This window comes from Mustela lutreola, chromosome 11 (assembly GCF_030435805.1).
Source record: "Mustela lutreola isolate mMusLut2 chromosome 11, mMusLut2.pri, whole genome shotgun sequence".
NCBI classification, from domain to species: domain Eukaryota; kingdom Metazoa; phylum Chordata; class Mammalia; order Carnivora; family Mustelidae; genus Mustela; species Mustela lutreola.
The window spans coordinates 22,897,330-22,904,553 of record NC_081300.1 but is presented as its reverse complement, the minus strand read 5'-3'; positions in this window follow the sequence as shown (position 1 = coordinate 22,904,553).

Sequence of the window (7,224 nt, the reverse complement as noted above, 5' to 3'; positions counted from 1 at the left end):
TTGAGTAATTTAAACCAGATAGCACAAATGAACTCACTGGAAATGAGGTACTTCATGCATCATTGGTTTTATCATGTTTATGCTGTCATTATTCTCATAATTTCAAGATGTGGGTTGTCAATTAGATTCAGGAGTGACCTTTGAGGGCACATAGTCCAATGTCCTACTCGAGAGACAGCCCTCAGCTTACAGAAAGCGGAGGCAAAATGCTAAGTCTGCTGAGGAAGAAACATAGGAGGAATGTGAAATTGGTGTGAGGCACTTGCCATGCTGTGGAGAAAGTCCAGGGTCTGGAATAATGGGCTCTGTCTGGCTCTGCACTCAGAGATCTATAACCTTTCATGAGACCGTTTAAAGCAGAAGCGGCAAATTGGCTCCTCAAGGCTCATCTCCCACCTGCCAGGTTTGGCCTGTATGGAATTTATTAATTTTTTATATGAGTGAACGTTTAAAAATCAGGAGAGCTTAAATAAAACAAATCAGGTGGTTTTTTTTTTTTTTCTTTAAAAAGTAGATTTGGAAACAATGGCCTTGCAATTACTTGGAAGCAATTAGCTGGATGAATTTTCTTTAGATCTGGGCTGAGCTCTAAATTTACCACAGTCCTCACCATTCCCTATTACCATGTTGTCCCTGAGGCTAGGGGTCAGTTGCCACTTATCCTGATGCTTATTTTTTTCATTTCTTTCCTCTTTCTTGTCTTCCTTTTAGCAAAAATGGGACAACAAAAGGTAGATGAACATTATATATCCTTCAAAATAGTGCCCTATACATCTTATGCTTTCCTTCTCTAACAGTTATATTCCTATGACTCGCTTTATGCTTGACTCGCTTTATGCTGTGCCTGACCCTGTGCCTGGCAGAGTTCACATTCAATATATGTTGTTAGTCTGATATCAAATTTCTCTTATTCTTCTCTTAATTACAAATACAGGAGTGAGACGTCACATCGGGGGGGAGTGAAAACAGTAGTTTTTTTAGTTGGTCTGTGCTGTCACAAGGAGATAAACACGGAAAGACTAAATGGTCACGTATCCGTCACTTCCTCACGGACTCTCCCCACCAGGTTAGAAGCCAACTCCTCTCCATCTAGAATGGGAGCTGGTTCAACATGGGAGCCAACCTTCACTGGCGATGTCCAAATACCCCTTATTACAGTAATGCTTTCTTGGGACCCATAATCAAGGGGTTTCAGTGAATACTCAAGTTGTTGCTGGTCATTGTGCAATAAAGATCTTCCATCTTGACTGGCTGACCAAGGTGCCCATACAAGTAGCCCAGTCCTTGATGTCATCTTGTTGTTTTCTCCTTCCTTGACTTTTAAACCTTAAGACACAGGGGCTTGTCTCCAGCCGAAGCAGAGAGCTGCCCCAGAGCAGGAACACGTGTTTCTTTGGTCCACTGTGCCCTCTCCAGAGGGGGTTTTCTCTGCCTGACCCTCCTCTCCAGCTCTGAGCCCTGAGGGGTCTGCCTTTCCCCAGGGGCCTCAAGACACCCAAGTAGGAACTCAAGTAGGGATACGAGAGTGATTGGCCTTCTCTCTGGTAGATGTTAGGAGGTTTCACTCCTTCCTTTGGGATTTGAGAAGAGCGTGATTCCTGAGGGGCTTGTCTTAGAATCTGCTACCATCTACCATTCCTTGCCTGAAATGGTCATCTGGCCCTTGTATCACCTCACTTTCTCCTTCCTCATCTCTCTCCTTCAGGCTTCGCTGAACCGTAGTCAGGGACCCGGCTGGAGCTTGTGAAGACCACTCACTCCCCAGCCCCAGGTCCTTGGTCCCTCCCAGTGCCAGCTGAGGCTGCTTACTTACATGTAGATATTTAGTGTCTGCTGGACCCCCGCCCTGTCACCTTTGTCTGATCGCAGTGACCATCCAACGTTGGACCCTCCATTCCAGAAAACCCAAGGGAAAATGATCCAAGCTGTTTTGGCTGTCTGATTTACCATTCCTTTAAATTAGGAGTTTTTTTCCCTTGCCTATTCTTTATGCCCTTCTTAACCCAGCATCTGGGTGGCACATAAGCAAGTCAGTGCTGAGGCCAGAGGTGGCCAGCCTCTCCCAGGGGCTGGCAGTAGGCTTACAGAGGCCATGGCTGTGACTGACAGGGCAAATGCAGGCACTTAAGGAGCGGTACACTGCTTTAGTGATTCTGATGACTCTATGTACTTTTCTAGCACCAGCAGCAGTGATTGTGCATCTAGAGAGAGCAAATGGGCCAATTTTGATAATCCAAGCTACCCAGCAGGCTTCCTCGGTTTCTACAAGCAGGCAGTAGCAATCTCACCATGCTAGGTTGCTGCCAGGTTTTTCCTAGGATTCAGAAGTCACTTGGGGGTATCTCTAATCCTTTCTGATACGGCATATGCCTTCCACTGTCCCTCTCCTGCTCCCCTTCTTCCCCAGATCCTGCCCTGTCAAGAACCGCCTGTTTCCACGGTGGCTTTATCAAACCTCACACTGATGCACTTAGTACCTTATTCTGGTCAAAACTGTTCACAAAACCACTGCCGCCGCTACCCTGAGTCTGTTCCCACTGCGCACAAACCTTCAGCAATGCCCCCTTTCTCTGGTGGGGTCCCCCCACCCTCCTTTCTTCATCTGTTTAATTTACTTGCTGTGCACTTTGAACCCTTCCCTTGGAAGACATGACATAACACCATCTACTTCTATTTAAGCCGTTATTCGGGACATGTTTGAAATGTGCATTATTCATGTATTATTCATGGGCATTATTGGAGATCAGTGTGCAAATCAGCTTTATTGGGCACCCCAGAGGCTGCCGCAGAGTCCCGCGTACTTATAAATTGCATAGTATCATTTCCTGAAAAGCAGGCCTGCTCTGCCTTCTGGGGGAAAATGACAGTTTCATGGAACTGCCGAGAACAATCATGCCTTTGAAAGAGATCATGTGGTCATTTCATTTGTCATTTGATGCACATACTTCTGCCAGCCAGGAGAATGCCTCGGCTGGTTCAATTCGTGTGATTTTGAAACTTTATTCAGACTCAGACTTTGGTCAGCACCTGGGTAAAAGTCATGGTAGAGTTGTGGGTATTAAAAAAAAAAGTCCTCGGTCCCTTTTGCTTAGCAGGGGAAGGAAGGCTCTTGTAGAGAAGTTTCCCAATCTAAGAACACCCACGAGCGGCAGGAGGGGAAGATGTGGTTGTGAAGGTTTGGCAAGTGTCACTTTGGTGCCTTGCTTCCCTTTCCAAGTCTGTCCTCCGTTCAAAGTTCCTTCATGCTCTGAGGACCTCTTGTCTTGAAGAAAGTGATCTAAGCACTGAGTTGCAGAGGTTCACCCTACTGCCCCTCCTTGGAATACACGCTGTTAGAAAGATTAATGTGGAACCCCAATTTTGATACTTCTTTGGATGGAGATGGAGGATTATGGTTCTTGGGCGTGGAGCCATTTGGAGGACAAGATGGCTTTCCTAAAGTCTCTCTAAATCAGATTGCATGTTTAGGATTTAGGTACCTTCTGTGCTTTGAGAAGGCAACCCCTTCCCAGCTTATGGGGAAGGCAGGCTCTGTGCCAAAGCCAACTAGAACCTCTGGTTCCGTGTTCTCGGTACTGGCATTCTATATATGCTCCAAAAGTCCCCAGGGGTAAATTAGGGTTTTTTGAAAACACTCAGTCTTCGAAGCTTCTGTACAGATGTGTACTAGACAAACTTTTTTATTTATGAGAGGGTTGGAGTCTGAAGACTATAGACGATGATTTGTCCCAAGGGTCCAAAGTGGCATAATAAAAACAGCTGCTTATGCCATGGATGGGTGACGGGCAGGGTTCACCCCCATGGGGTCTGGCTTTGTTCCACCTGTAGAAGTTTTGATGTGGAAAGTTTTAATGGAGGGCTTTTGTAGAGGAAAAAAAAAAAATGAATGGCTCCCTTAAGGATGCGAAGGGGAGATCTAGTTCCGTGTGTATTTAACTCCTCACACTAACATCTCCAATTCTCAGAGCCCAGTAAACCTAAAACTTTTGGTTCGTTAATTTATTAATTAAATAAACATTTTGTAAATGTTTATTCTGGGCCACACTGGACTAAGTGCACAAGATTAAAAAAAAATGAAAGGTAGAGTCCCTATTGTGTGCATGTGTGTACACCCCCCCCACATGCACATGTGTGCACACACATGTTTACAGGGCACTGGTGGGACCATTAGGATTCAGTGGAGATGGGAAGAAGTTGGGAGTGTTTGGGGAGTGAGATGAGTAAAGCAGCTCACTCGGTGCTGGGCGGGGTGCCTGGGGAGCTAGGCCAGAGGGACTGATGGCTTGAGTTGGTTCAGGAAGGATCATGAAGATCTTTGTAGGGAGAGAGAAAAAACAAGGTGGTCAAAGCAGAAACAGCTTTGTGAAAAGACACAAAAGCAAGAGGTGATGAGGCTGCTGAGGGAAACAGAGTCGTTCTATAGCTGGGATGTCTGAAGCCTGTAGGATGCTGGCAGGAGAAAAGGTTGGAGAAGAAGACTGGACCCCCGTGGAAGGTTCCAGGCATGCCATGTTGAGGAATTGGGACCTTGTCCTTAAAGTGGCGGGAAATGGCTGCTGATCTCAAACGACACCTTACGCTTTGACCATGTGATAGTAGTGGAGCCCGCCTTAGAAGAGAGATGAGAATCAGGGGGCCAAGTAGGGTCCTGTGGCAGCAGTCCAGGTAGGAAAGGCTCAGCAAGGATGGTGGCAGAGGGGGCTAGAAAGGAGAGGGACCAGAGAATCAGTGAGGAGAGTCACTGCAAATGATTGACCTGATGGTGGGGACCAGATGGTTCTCAGGCTTCGCTCTGGTGATGGGATGGTCAGTGGACCATTCCCTGAGTTGAGGAAATAGAGGAGGTTCCTCCTTTTGGAGAAAGAGACTCATATTGGAAGAATCTGTATCATCTCAGGGAACTATATAAAAAAAATGGAATTAGCTTGTATTAATAAAAGAGAATTTTTAAAGATATAAACAAGCAGCTCCTGACAGTGAATTCAAGTTCTAGGCTCCATGGAGCGGTGCTCTTCAGGCATCATCTCTCTCCATGGGGGACAGAGACCACTGGTATTTAGGATGATGACCTTGAGGCCTTGTGAATCATTATCAAGGCTGAAAGATTCAATTATTTTCATTAAAGCAGAGAACTGAACTCTGGCATTTGAATTTGAATTTATTCCAACTCTGCATGCTGCCCACTTTGGAACAATTTGAGATAGTTTACAGATTCGGACTATTCAGGATAAGATGTTTTTGAGGAAAATAGAAGGAGTAGGAGCTTTTCAGATACTACAGTTGAGCACACATCACCATTCAGTGATAAAATATCCCCAAAGTGTTGCATTCTTTCTACTGAGGTTAAAAACAAAATGGACTAATTCCTTTTTGATAATAAAAAGCTTGCACTTTCATCAGTTGTGAAATGTGTTTCTAGACTAAAATTTAAACAGGATCCATGAATCATTATTCCTAGTAAGGTGACCCCAGTCCTATCGCCATTCCAAGCTTTAAGTGGAGAACTTTTGTCTTCACCCCCAAGGCCAGAGAGACATCCTTTAAACAATCTCTAAGTTTCGTTTCCTTCTCCTTCACCCCCAACCCGTGTGCCTGGACCATTGCCAGATGACATCCTCACTTATATTTCCAGCCCTAACTTCCTCCCTGATTCACACACCCACCGCTCTACTCAACATCTCCGTAAGGGCCGTCTGGGACACATCTTCACCCTAAGACAGCCCGACCCACCTGCTGATTTCACAGTCCATACTTGCCCTTCCTGCACTCTTCCCATCTCAGGTAACAGCACTTCCATCTTCCTGGAACTTTCTGAAGTTCTTTCAGCAACTTCTGTTGGTTCTACCTTCATCGTACATCCAGATTCCTGCTACCGGTGCTCCCCTGTTCCCTACCACTCCGGCACAAGTGATTTGTCACCTGGGTCACAACAAACAAACAAACAAACAAACAAACAAAAAGCTGCTGCTACCAGGTCCCTTGCTGCTACCCCTGACCCCTGCAGAATGTTCAGAGTAGAACAGCCAGTGATCCTACTACTCTGAAGGACAGGCTTGTGTCCATCCTCTGCTCAGAACCCTCCAGCAGTTCCCGTCACACACATAGTAAATCCAGAGTCCTCACAGTGGCCCTCGTGCCCCCTTAATCTGGTCTCTGGCCCTTTTGCTTATTACATTTCCTACCAGTCTCCCCCTCACTAACTGTGTTCTAGCCACACTGGCTTCCTTTTTTCCATAGTTTCCAAACGCAGGAGTTCTCTGTCCTTTGCACCAATCAAGGCTCGTTTTGCTCTCCCCTGGGTCCTTTCTGCTGTGCCAAAGCTCCCTCTTACTTTCAAGCTCAAGTCAGACTCACTTCCTTCATGAAGACTCCAGGATACTCCTACCATCTTCCTCTTTTTCAGACACTGTTGTTATTTTTTGACCACTGTGATCAACTCCTCACTCATGGGAAATAGCCTGGGATCCTTAACTCAATGATGCAGCGGGTTTGGTTATAGCTCAGCAGTGGGATGATAACTTCCCTGAAGCCGAGGACCATTTCTTTTGTTTCCATCTGCTAACAACCCTGAGTATCACATATCGGCTCATAAGACACTTTAGGATTCAGTCTGCATTTGCCTCTATATCAGACTAGGAGAAAAGGTGCAGGAGAGCTGACGGACATGTCTCTTGAAGTAGTTCTGATTGTTACTTAGCAATGGGGAGGCAGGAACTATGGAAACACACAGTAACATAAATGCAGCTCGAATGCTTCATGTGAAAGAAGCCACACCCACCCAAAAGGATACATGGAATATAGTCCCATCTATGTGATATTCTGGAAAAATCAAAATGACAGACATGGAGACCAGGGATTGTCAAGGGTTGACCCTTCAGAGGATCATCATGAAGGAATTTGGGGGTGTATGGATCTACTCTGTATCAGTAGTGGCTGTGAACCCATGATTTCATGCATTCGACAAAAGTCATAGAAACTATACCCCCCAAACAGTGAATTCTACCATTTGTATGCTGAAAAGAAATTTTGGGGGAAATACTCAGAAACAGCCTAACACATTTAAGTGTTTAATAAATATTTCTATTGCTACAGAAAAGAAAAGCTTGCTTTGTAGAAAATGAGGAATATATTAATGCCAAAAAATCAATTTACTTATGGAGTACTAGCGAAGCACAACATAAGATTAGTTGCAAAAATATTTCCCAGTTTGCAAAATATCCAGTT